We start from the raw sequence: 13,258 nt of genomic DNA on the forward strand, positions 1-13,258 counted from the left end.
TAGGTTATGTCCTAAGGAAACCTCAGCATACTAGTATGTATATTTAGTGCTTTATAAGTTGGTAAAACATTCTGTGGAGTAAATGTGATTTCTGTCCCCAGAGAGATTCAGATAAGGAAGTGGATAAATGGGGCTCAGTGTGGAAGCTGTTTGCATAGATTCACAATCCTTTCTTGGGCACCCATCTATCTTGTACATATTTCTGTTATATTTACCATGCTTAATTTATTTGCTTACCAGCCTATGTTTCCTATTCATAAATAATATACTTTAAAGGCAAGGGGTCTTATATTATCCACCTTTATGCTGCCAACTCTACCCAGTGTCTGGTATATAGTAAATATGAAGTAAGTGTTTGCTAACTTCAACTAAATCAAGTTTCTAAAAGTCAAAAGTACACACAGAGTGGCAGACAGGATCCAGATTCTACTTAGTCTTCTGATTTGCCTCACAGGCTCCTGGGAATCTTATAATAATCTAAGAATTCTGGAAAACCATCTGGCATAACATGGAACTTTCTAAAGCAGCCTTAGAGATTTCAAACTTTCCTGAGCATCCTAACTAGGAGTTTCCCTGGAGTACCTTATTTGAAGATATTCAATATGTTTCATGCATAAAAATGGCAAGGAACTTAATAAATCATTTGTCCTAACTCATTTCGTAGACACAGTGCCTTCTGAGTGGCTGAAGTGTTATAAGAATCATGAAACAATAAGAGATTTGCTATTTAATCTTTTATATTTATCCTTAGGTAAAAAATTTATTGTAAGACTTGGAAAGATATTATGTCTTTTTTGAACTACAAGCAGTTAGCTCAATAATTAATTAGTCAGAAGACTATTCAAGGTGCTTAAAACCCCAGAGTACAGTAAGTTTACTGAGTTGTTGGTACATGCAATAAAACATGAGAGTTCATTATCATAGATAATGTACTGCCTAGTGGAAAAATATATAAAAGTACTAGAAAATGAAGCCTATTATATTTCTCTATAGGCATAAGAACACTTATTATAAAGTACAGAGATTTACAAAGTCTCCTACTATGTCCAGTTAATTAATTCACAGTTCTGGAGGCATTTTCAGATGATAAGGAATCCTAACCGCTTGGAAACAGTATGAGGAGTAAAAATAGATTAGAAATCAAGAGTCCTGAATATTAGTCTCAGTTTCACTGTCTACCAACCTTTTGATGTCAGGATGGACAAAATATCTGTTTTTCCCTAATTTTATTGAAGTATAGTTGATATATAATATTATATTAGTTTCATGTGTAAAATATAGTATATACAGTGCAAACTGATCATAATAAATCTAGCCATTATCTGTCACCTTACAAAGTCGTTACATATTATTAATTATCTTCCCTATGTTGTACATTGTATCCTTGTGTCTTGTTTATGCTACCACTTAAAGATTGTATCTTTTTATACCTTTCCCCTATTTTGCCTCTCCCTCCAGTCGCCTCTGGCAACCACCAGATTGTTCTCTACACCTATGAGTCTATTTCTTTTTTGTTTTGCTTGTTTTGCTTTTTAGATTCCACATATAAGGGAAATCGCATGGTATTTGTCTTTCTCTATTAGATTTATTTCCCTTAGCATGATACCCTCTAGGTCCATCCATATTGTCACAAATGGAAATATTTCATTCTTTCCTTTTTTTTTTTAACAATCTTGAAATCCTTTATTTTATTTTTTTTATACTTATAATACCATGAATTCATAAGGAATGGGTTCCAGCAGCTCAGGCACCTTTCCATTGGTTCTCACAAAGTATGCTTCTCTGGGTGGAGCAGGCTGACACTTCAGTTGAACCCAAGTACCTTTCTCTTAGGCTTCCTTCTTTTTCTGATCATTTCCCTTCACATACGTCAGGAAGCTATCTTGACTCTTTGGGTGCTTAGTATGCTCAGTACGTACATTAATTCTCTTGGCAAAAATCTTGCCCTTAACTTGTTTGTTTACAACAATGCCAACAACATACGGGGTAACTCTTGTAGACTCTTCCAGTTTTGCCATAGTAACGTTTGTGGGGCATCCCTTTTTGAGCAGTACCCATTCCCTTGATGTCCACAATATCACCTTTCTTGTAGATTCACATGTATGTGGCCAAAGGACCAACGTCATGTTTTCTAAAAGGCCTAGAAAACATACAGTGGGTACCTCTTCTCTTTCCTTTTTTGTTGGTCATTTTGGAAAATTACTGGAAGATGGCAGTTCCACCCATTCTTTATTATGACTAATACTTTATTGTATATATATTTATACTATGTATATATTAATAGTATAAATATCTTCATATATATGTGTATATATGTATATACATATATATAGCACATCTTCTTTATCCATTCATCTTTTGATGGATACTTCAGCTGTTTCCATGTCTTGGCAAATGTAAATAATGTTGCAGTGAAAATAGAGGTGCATATCTTTTTGAGTTAGTGTTTTCATTTTATTTGGATCAACACCCATAAATGGGATTGCTGGATTATATGATAGTTCTATTTTTTTTTTTACATTTATTCATTTTTGAGAGAGATAGAGTGCGAGTCGGGGAAGGGATAGATAAAGAGACACAGAATCCGAAGCAGGCTCCAGGCTCTGAGCTGTCAGCACAGAGCCTGACACGGGGCTCAAACTCACCAGCAGTTGGATCATGACCTGAGCCGAAGTTGGACGCTTAACCAACTTAGCCACCCAGGCGCCCCAGTTCTATTTTTAATGTGTCAAGGAAGCCTCCATACTATTTTCCATAGTGGCTGCACTATTTTGTATTCCAACCAACAATGCATGAGGTTTTCTTTTTCTCCACATTCTTACCAATACTTGTTATTTCTTGACCTTTTGATAATAGTTACTCTGATAAGTATGCAGTGATATCTCATTGTAATTTTGATTTGAATTTCCCTGATGATGAATGATGTTGAGCATCTTTTCATGTGTCTGTTGGCCATCTGGATGTCTTCTTTGAAGAAATGTCTATTCAAGTCTTCTGCCCATTTTTAAAATATCGAGTTATGTGAGTTCTTTATATATTTTAGCTATTAGCCCATTATCAGGTATATCATTTGCAAATATTTTATCCCATTCAGTAGGTTTTCTTTTTGTTTTGTTGAAGATTTCTTGCTATGCAAAAGCTTTTTAGTTTGATATACTCCCATTTATTTATTTTGCATTTGTTGTCCTTGCCTAGGAAGATATATCAAAAAAAAGAAAATACTCCTCAGACCAATGTCTAAGAACTTACTGCCTATATTTCCTTCTAGTAGTTTTATGGTTTCTGCTCTTATATTTAAGTACTGAATCCATTTTGAATTTATTTTTTTATATGGTATAAGAGAGTGATCCAGTTTCATTCTTGCATGTAGTTGTTCAGTTTTTACAACACCATTCATTGAAGATACTGTCTTTCCTCACTGTATTTCGTGCCTCCTTTGTCAAAGATTAATAAAAGCATGGGTTTATTTCTGGACCCTTTATTTTATTCCATTGATCTCTGTGTCTCCTCATGCCAGTATGATACTGTTTTGATTACTACATCTTAGTAGTATAGTTTGAAGTCAGGCAGCATGATGCCTTCAGCTTTGATCTTCTTCAGATTGCTTTGGCTATTCAAGATCTTGTTGGTTTCACTCAAATTTTAGTAGTATTTGTTCTAGTTCTGTGAAAAATGCTATTGGTATTTTGATATAATATTTTGATAGGGATTGCACTGAATCTGCATATTGCTTTGGGTAGTATTGACATTTTAACAATATTAATTCTTCCAATTCATGAGCATGGCTTACCTTTTCATGTATTTGTGCCATCTTCAGTATCTTTCATCAGTGTCCTATATTTTCAGGCTACAGGTCTTTCATCTCATTAATTAAATTTATACCTAGATATTTATTCTTTTTTTTTAATATTTTTTATTTATTTCTTTTTGATGTAATTGTGAATGGCACTATTTTTCTTATTTTCTCTTTCTGATCATTATTAGTATATTTATATATATTAATTTTGTATCCAACAACTTTCCTAAATTTATTTATTCAAGTAATTTTTTGGTGGATGATGGACATAATGCCTTTGAGCATCACAAAATCATCTGTAACATACAGTGTCTGATAACTACTTGTCTACATTACAATGCTAATGTGAGGGTCCTATGAAAAACATATGTGAAAGTTCTTTAAAAATTGTGAAATATCACAAAAATATAAAACACTAAAACAATAAAGCAGATTGTCTTGTTAGACACATAATGAAAAAGACAAGTTCTGTCATATTTTAAGTAGCCTTTCTAAAAAAATTACTTTAAGTGATGCTTAAAAATTATTAAAAATCTCCTTTTGAAAAAGATCTCCTTTTAAAAGTACTTCAGATTCAGACACTTTTTTTTAGCATTTACAACTGTAAAAATTATAAATTTACAATTTGAAGGCATGTTTGACCTTTTGGTAATTAAAATATAACTTTGTCAGGAGTGCAAGTTATCAGTATGGTGATGAATTATTTAGTAGGCAAAAAGAAGAATAAATGTAAAATAATGATTTTTGTTAGTGTACCTTAAAAACTGGTTGAAAGAATAAGTCAGAAATCATTTGAATAATGGAAACATCTTGGGATCTCTAATCATTTATTCAAGATATAAATTTTGACATGTGGCAATCATCAGAAGATTGAATGCTAAGGCATTTGCTTTAGAAGGAAAAACATATTATTTGTGCATCGTTAATTGCATAAGTCCTTTCTTGGTTTAGAGAAATCAAACTCTCAAAATGAGCAAGATAGAACAGCTATTAGGAAGTTAGCACACAGATGGTAATTTTCTTAAATTAAACATAATTTGTATATTAAAAAATGCCTTAAGATTGAGAGAAAAATGTAGTGATTATTTGTATCGCATTAATACTCTTTGATTCACTAGTGGGCAGCCTCTTCAGTGTATTAAATTATGAGTTAAATTAACAAGATGACTGAAAATAGATACAAATAATAATGTAGTGTTGATGAACCTATTATTTATTTTAAAACTATATGACCATATATGACTGAAAGACAAAGTATTTCAAAGCAAAACACAATTACACAATATAAAAATGATAAAATAAATTAAATATTCCAATGTTGAAATATTCTTTTGTCATTAGATAGGATTAGTCTTGGGGTGCCTGGCTGGCACAATCAGAAAAGCATGTGAATCTTGATCTCAGAGTCATGAGTTAGAGCCCCACATTGAGTATAGAGATTACTAAAAATAAATGTATAAATAAATAAATAAATAAATAGCTTAGTATTAAAATTAATATATTTCTTAATTACACAATAGGCATAAATTATCTGTTTGGGGAACCTAGAAGATGCAAGCATTCCCTCTACCTAAGAAAATCAGATAAACTTCATAGAAGTGGATATATTTAGATTCATTCTTGAAATATGAATTTACGAGTCAAAGAAAAACAAAGCAAGAGAATTGCAAGCATAGGAAGAAAAATGTACAGGGGCTCCTGGGTGGCTCAGTCAGTTAACCACCTGACTTCAGCTCAGGTCTTGATCTCACAGTTTGTAAGTTTGAGTCCTGCATCAGGCTCTGTGCTAACAGCTCAGAACCTGGAGACTGCTTCAGATTCTGTGTCACTTTCTCTCTCTGGTCCTCCTCCACTTGTTCTATGTCTCTCTCTGTCTCTCAAAAATAAATAAATGTAAAAAAAAATCTTAAAAGAAAGAAAAGTGTACATGTGCAAAACTCTGAAGCAAGAGGAGTATAATATGTATGTGAAATGGCAAGCAGTTGGTTTGGCTGGAGACAGGGTGTATGGAAAGCACTGGAGGATAAATCAAAATAAGGCTTGAAAGATAGACTAAAATTTGACTTTATCATATGAAATTTGAACTTCACCTTCAAACGATGGGGCTATATCTTGAGTTTTTTTTAAATTACAAAGCATGTGCTAGTATATTTGTGGATGGTGTAGAAAAATATGGCTGAAATTGATTGATGATGTATCTTGCTTGACAGCCTTAATCTAATATTTTGCTTATTTCTGTCTCTCATAAATTAATTGCATACTTGAAATTGCATCTTACTATTTCTGAGATCCTTCAACTTCAGTAAAATATTTGGAGTAGAGTTGATATTCAATAGATGATTTAGTAATGGATCAATAGTAAATAGAAAGGATGACTCTGGTCTTCTGCCATACTTGGAGTAGAGTTGATATTCAATAGATGATTGAATAATAGATCAATAGTAAACAGAAATAATAACTCTGGTCCTCTGCCATAGTTTGTTGGTTAGTTAATTAGTCCTATGATGTGCAAGGGACTTTGAATACAATAATGGAATATCAACTTAATTATCATATAAGGTCTCAGAGACAAGTATTAATTTACTACTTTGCATATGATCAGACTAAAGATAAAAGCCATTTGGTAAATTTTCTCTACATTTCACTGATTATAATTTGATAAGAAAAAATTCTGCTTGACTACAAATTCATAAAACTATGCTTCTCAACTGTTTATCATTTTACTTCAGTGGTAATATAAATGAAATAGCTACCAATTTTTAGATGAAAGAAGTTCATGGGAACAGAGGAAAGAAAAGAGGCAGCAACTAATAGAGTGGATGATTTCACAAGATTTCAGATTATCTTCACAGAACAGGAAGTTGAGCCCAAATCAACAAAGTGAAAGTTAAACGGAGTATATATGTATACAGTTGACCTTTGTACAACACAGGTTTGATTTGTATGGGTCCACTTATATGCAGATTTTTTACACTACAATATTTAATATATTTCACTTCTTTATGGCTTTCTTACTAACATTTTCTTTGATCTAGCTTACTTTATTGTAAGAATACTATATGTAATACAAATAACATACAAAATATGTGTTAACCAACTGTTTATGTGATCAGGAAGGCTCCCAGTCAACAATAGGCTATTAGTAGTTTGGGGAAGTCAAAAATTATATATAGATTTTCTACTACATGGAAGGTTGGTACCACTAACCCCCATGTTGTTCAAGTATCAGCTATATATGCTGTCCAGTGGGTTCAACAAGCTGTTTATACAAGTCCAGTATTTTAAAAAGTCTTCCTTGCTAGAATGTGGGAATGTTTATCTGAATTCCCCAATGCCTGACAGAGTACCTAGCACTTTAGATGCTCAAGAAACTTTTGATGAATGCAAGTAAAGATGAAACTCATATCAAATGCTATAGAACTCATATAAAGATAACAAGCATCATGTAAATGCCACTATGCCTCTGCAGTTGCTGAGATTATCAGGACCCCATACCCACAATCAACATTAGCATTTTAAATCAAATTTAATTATCATTTCTGTACTTGACTGAAAATTTTCCATTGAGTGAGAGTAAATCCAATTAGCTACTAAAATTTCATAATTCTTTCTGAATATGACCTCTATCTCAGAAAGAAAATGTAGCAAGCAGTAGCTGAAGGAAATTTCATTTGGGTCTATCACTTGATACTCCTGTTATTTATCAAGTATCTGGCACTATAGTCCTATTATTTAACCTTCAATGCCATCTCATGTCTTTATGTTTATTAGCCAAGTAATTTCCATGTATCTGGGTAAATCTTTCCTGGAAAATATTTTTTCTGTAAACTTTTAATCTTTTATTTTTCTCTTTCTTAATATAAAACCCCTAAAAGAGACCCATATTGAGAAGGAACTATATGTTAATTACTCAACCCTAAGAATGACTTAATGCTCTTACTTCTTTCTTGACCCTTTTCTTTCAGAAACATATCTATGAATTCTATATAATAAAGTACCTTTCACTATTCTAATAACCATAGAGCAGTACCTGGAAAATTGTAGCATTCATTACCTATGGAATATGTGTTGGGCTGTGTAGCAATTTCTGCTCCTATCTTTGAGCCTTCAATTACCTTATCTTGGCCCTAGATGAAGGATATGGTAGTGAGGTTATGAAGTCACAGGTTAAAGCCACAGCCTGGTATGGGAGCAGATATGGCCTTGTGGACTAGCTTGGTCCATTGGACAAGTGCCACATTTTTCCTTGTCTTACTTGAATTTTTATCGTATGCTGCCTTCTGATGTTTGTGGAATACACTTGTTTTCTGATACAACTTTTAGTCTGAACAAAACATGTGACTATGATTTCCAATACTGAAAAAGTGGCAAGTACTCTCCTCCCAGTGCATTGTGTAGAATTTCACTGAATGGGCACAGAGACTACAAATAAAAAGTTTGATGAAAGATTCCAGTAGGCAAATGGAAGATGGCTCATACAGTGGCAGGCAAGTAATGGCACTGTGTAGAACCTGTGCGTGCTGGTGCATTTGTCTTTACTATGTGATTTACCTATAAGAATATTTAGTTCCATGTTCTTCCCTGGCCCTCAATAACACTCGCTCAAAAGATTGCATATGTGTTGTAACTAGGATGGTCATGACATGTTTGGCATTTTAGAATTTAGGATTATATTCTTACACAGATGGCATAAGTGTCTATTATTCAACTGTGGGTTAAGATGTTAAAATTCCACACACATTATTCTCAACAAAAATGTTAAAGTATTTAAATCCATGATTACCAGGGAGACCTGTAGTGATCATAATAATTTATATAATATCAAGATTAAATTATAAAAATCAATGATCAACAGGCGGGTAATGGTGGGTGTTTATGCCCACAGTTGCTCAGACATTTAAAACTATTCAAGGGAAGTGACCTAGAGATACACATAAATTGAATAAATGATTACCTTGATAAATATTAATATTTTTTAATGTAAGTACCAGCTTTTCCAATGAAAAGGAAAAAGCAAATAGCATATTTGAGGACATCAGAGAGAGTGAGGGCTTCATTGTTGATGAAGGAGTCCTTTTTTAAGTGCTCTCAGACATGATGAGATCCAGCATTGCAAGGTGCTAAGTCTATCAGTCAATAACTTTGTGTGCTACTGAGGAAGACTAGGAAAGCTGAGAAAACCTAACTGCTAGACATCCCTTTCATGCTGCCTCAGCATCATCTGAGTACATTCTAAACTAAGAAAAATCATCATAGCAGTGCATCTAATCAGGGATTTATGGCTCAACCCACTATCTAGATTCTGTCAGCTATACCATTATCCTAAGAGTCTTAGGTTTGGAGAATGAATGAATGAATGAATGAATGAATAAATAAATAAATAAAATCACCATTTTCTAAAAAAAAAGACTGAGTAACAACTGAAACTAAGGTTTAGACAAAATATCCATAAACTACTTTAGCCATGTGTAAATGTGGCTAAACCCTTATTTCAATCCTATCACTATGGTATGGTATCTATACTTCTCTGTAACTAGCCCGGGAGAGATATTGATGATAATACTAGATAACTGGCTATAATACATAAGTAGTATAGTAACGACATTTGTTAGATTAAATCTTGCCCCTGTTCTCCTATATTCATATCAACCCATTGTCCCCTCTATTTCTGTGATGATAGAAAACTGTTCATTATGTCCTCATTGAACTTACATGAACACCAACAGTGACCATATTGATATGAAACTGTTACCAAGCACTGCAACTATAGGCAAGAGATGCCCCCAGCTTCTATCCTACTCTTCCTCACAATATGTAACAAAACAAATCTAATCATTTATTTATAAAGGTGACATTCCTGAAATTCAGTGTTCCTACCTCTAGAATTTATGTTGTGATATTAACATTGTTAAAATAACTACAACTTTCATTTTTAAAAAATAATAGTTACAGGTATTATTCCCTCCAGGGATTCTTGACTTACTTACACACAAACACATGGGATGAAGACTGCAGGGGTTTCTGTTTTGAATGTTTTACCACTAGAACTTATCTTCTCTAAGGGCATGCTAGTGAAATATCAAAAATGACAACTGAATGTTCTCAAAGTGTGAGTCATTTTTATCAACTGTGCAAAGAGACTTCTTCCAGTGACAATAACATAACAATCTATCTAAACACAGAAAAACTAAAATGGTGAAGTTAAATTAACACAAATGTATGGACATCGTAAACAGAATGAAGTGACAAAGTAACCTAAAATGCAGATGAACTTACTCAACATTCCCTGTGCATCATAAGCTGCTGGATAGTATTCATGGCAATGAGAACAGAAAAGGGAAGGGGCCCTGGGAAATTCCCAACACTCATCCCAAAAAGGAGATTGTATAATACATGGGGTTCTGAGAACTGGGAATATTTAGAAAAAGTCCTTATAGACTCTAGGTATGGAGTAAACAAGAATGAGAAGAATCACCAAGGACACTGTGGGGAATTCAAACATTGCCAAAGCAGTTTAGCTGTCAAAGATCCTAGAATTATCAAGTATGTGCCTTCTTAAAAATTCACCTTGAAATAAGTGACATCCCAAGGGATAATTAGCACACATCTGGGAAATATGGCCATAAAAAAATAATGAAAACAGTAACCCAAAAGCTAAAATGAACTAAAAGAATTTCAGAAGATCTAAGTTTGGAAAACAGCCTAAGGGTGCCTTTGGTGGGTTGAGCTGTTGAGTGTAGGACTTCCACTGGGGTCAGAGTTTCTTGGTTCATGAGTTTGAGCCCTGGATGGGCTCTCTGCTGTCATCACAGAGCCTGCCAATGATCCTCTACCCCTCGCCTCTCTCTGCCCCCCCCACCCTCAAATAAATAAAACATTAAAAAAATAGAAAGACAGTCAACTTTGGAATCTACACAGGTTCTAAGGCAATGTTCTCTCTTTTAAAACTAATATTTCATTGTTGCTACACTTTCTGATATATGCCTCCTCTTTCCTGCTCCTCTTCATCACACCTGGATTGTTTACTAGGATCCACAACATTCCTCTTCTGCTCTATTTGAATTTTGTTTTTAGCACATTTGTGTCAAGGACATAAAACTAGACTAAAACAATTAACAGTTTTCATGTGTAAAACAGAAATATGTTAGAGAATATAATGAACCTTGAGTCAATGCTGGTTTTACAAAAAAGAAAGATTTTAAACAACCAAAGAATTTGGACTATGTATTGGGTATTGAACGTTATTGTTTTTGTTAGTGATTAAAATATGATAAAGCACTATGGTTTTTCAAAGTGTCTTTTTTTTGAGATGCATATTGAAGAATTTAAAGATGAAGTGCTTTGACATATCCTAGCAGAAGTAGGAAGCAGGAGGGATAGATAAAATGTGTATAAAAAAATGTTGATAGCTTTTAAAGTTGGCTGACAGTCATGGTACTATTTATTTCAGTATGCTTTGAAATTTTCATAATGGAAAAGTTTAAAAAAGTAAAAAGAATTGTACATAAATATGTAGCAACACAGTCTATTAAACTGTTCATGACTTTGCTAATATAGTTATTTTTATGAACTAATTTTAGGTGGCTGAGTTCCTGTTTTCAACACTTTTGATATGCTCCACAATAAAGCACTTTTTCATGTGTTAGTTTTTTCCTTTAAATGTAAATGGAAAGTTGCATCATTTTAAAAGTTAATACAATAATTCAACTTATAGGAAATATCTTAAAAGGTTTCATCAGGTAGACATGGTAGCCAGCACCAACACATTAAAGGAGAATGTTCTATATTATAAAGTATGAAAATTGAGGGCTCACATGGGGAACCTTGCATGCAGGGGAACAAAAGTCAGAAAGAATGGAAACTTCATCATACATGTAGTTATGTTGCTAGAAGTGTAATCAAAATAACATGAGTTTGCTTCTTGAAGTTACAGATGGAAACTACTGGAGTTGTTGCACAAAGGAAACTTTATTTGTAGCAACTAAGGAAATCACAGGGAATAACTTCCAAAGCCATGACTTCCCAAGCAAGAGTAAAGGGTTCTTTTTATTTGGGGATAGGATGAATATTTATATCAGGAAGCCTAGTCATCATAGGTAGAGGTAGGCATAAGATGATACATGAGCCTTAAGAAAACATGCCTATACATCTCTGTGTGTTATGTAAATGAGTTTGTGCTCCTCCTTGGGTGGAGATTTTTGTATTATATTGAGGTAAAATCAATCCATGGGTCACTCTATGGTCCATCTATGCTGGCGTGAGGTGGTGGTTAAGTTCAAATTGGTCTGGGTGGTCGAGGCCAACGGAAACTCTTTGCTCACACAGTTGCTATTGCCTGAGAGGTAGTTTCAGTTTCCATAATGAATGCTATGCCCCTTGGGTCTTTTGCCTGAGTTATGAGATAAACTGGAAAGAGGTAAAGGAAAAATGTGTGACAAAATTCAGTGGGTATGAACAAGTAAGGAGTAAAGGTCTGTTCTTACAGTCTAGCTGGTCCTTTGAACATCCACCTGGCTCTTCAGCAACTTAGAAACTAACCACATTCCAGGTAAGACAGGTTATCTTGTGAAAACCAGTGAAAAGATTGAATTTTGAGAAAAGGTTTATATAGGATGGTGAAAACGTGATCAAGTGGGTAGTCCTACAACTACCCTCAAGATTACAGTCATGTACGGAACATTTTGTGTGACTTTAAAATACTTTAAACCCATCTTCTTCTACTACCCTTGACAACGTAATACCTGGACAGACATAACAATTTGCCACTGCTCTCATCTATGCCTAAGTTCCTAATGTTTTCTAAGCCTAATTTAGTGTTTCAAATCAGAGGAGATGCCAGAAATTCAGTTCTTCCCTGATGACACGCTCACCCCTCCCCTTCTCAGATCCTGAGGCTTTTCTCTTGGGCTGATTGGTGCTGGCCAGTCTTCAGTGAAGTCTGTTAATATGAAAGGCACAAAATTCAGAGGAAAGAAAGTCCCAGGAACCCTCTTCTCTTTTGCCTTGGGCAAGAATAATTAACCCCCACATTGGTAACCAGATAGCTTCTCTTCCCTTCTCTTTATCATTCCTCTATTGTTCAGGAAGACATCTTAAAACCCCAGTTTTCCAATATCTCTAGTACAACTTTGTACTGAAATTCTTTGTACAAAGCACAAGAATAATGAAAAGTAGTTTGTACAGAGTCCAAAAAAAGAAAATACAGAAAAAGAAATTAAACATAGAAGTGCAGTAAAAACTATTCATACAATGAATATTATGAAACACATTCTCAACTGAGAACAGGTAGCATGTCGCTAGGCAGGGTTAGTAAATCTGCATGTATTATAAATCCTAAAATATAACTGAAATGTTGAATTCCAATGGAATTTAAACACATAAACTTTTAGCTTCAATGTCACAAAGATAGCAATATTTATGTTTGTTTGTTTATTGCATTGAGTCTTGTGCATTTTAATCTGA

The 13,258-nt window shown here is 33.9% G+C and overlaps 1 pseudogene; it reads right to left on the bottom strand.

The window, feature by feature from the left end:
• Positions 1-1,703: 1,703 nt before the first annotated feature.
• LOC144221744 (large ribosomal subunit protein eL21 pseudogene) lies at positions 1,704-2,190 on the bottom strand (annotated as a pseudogene).
• Between the last annotated feature and the right edge of the window lie 11,068 nt (positions 2,191-13,258).

This window comes from Crocuta crocuta, unplaced genomic scaffold, assembly GCF_008692635.1.
Source record: "Crocuta crocuta isolate KB4526 unplaced genomic scaffold, BGI_CrCroc_1.0 scaffold211, whole genome shotgun sequence".
Classification (NCBI taxonomy): Eukaryota; Metazoa; Chordata; class Mammalia; order Carnivora; family Hyaenidae; genus Crocuta; species Crocuta crocuta.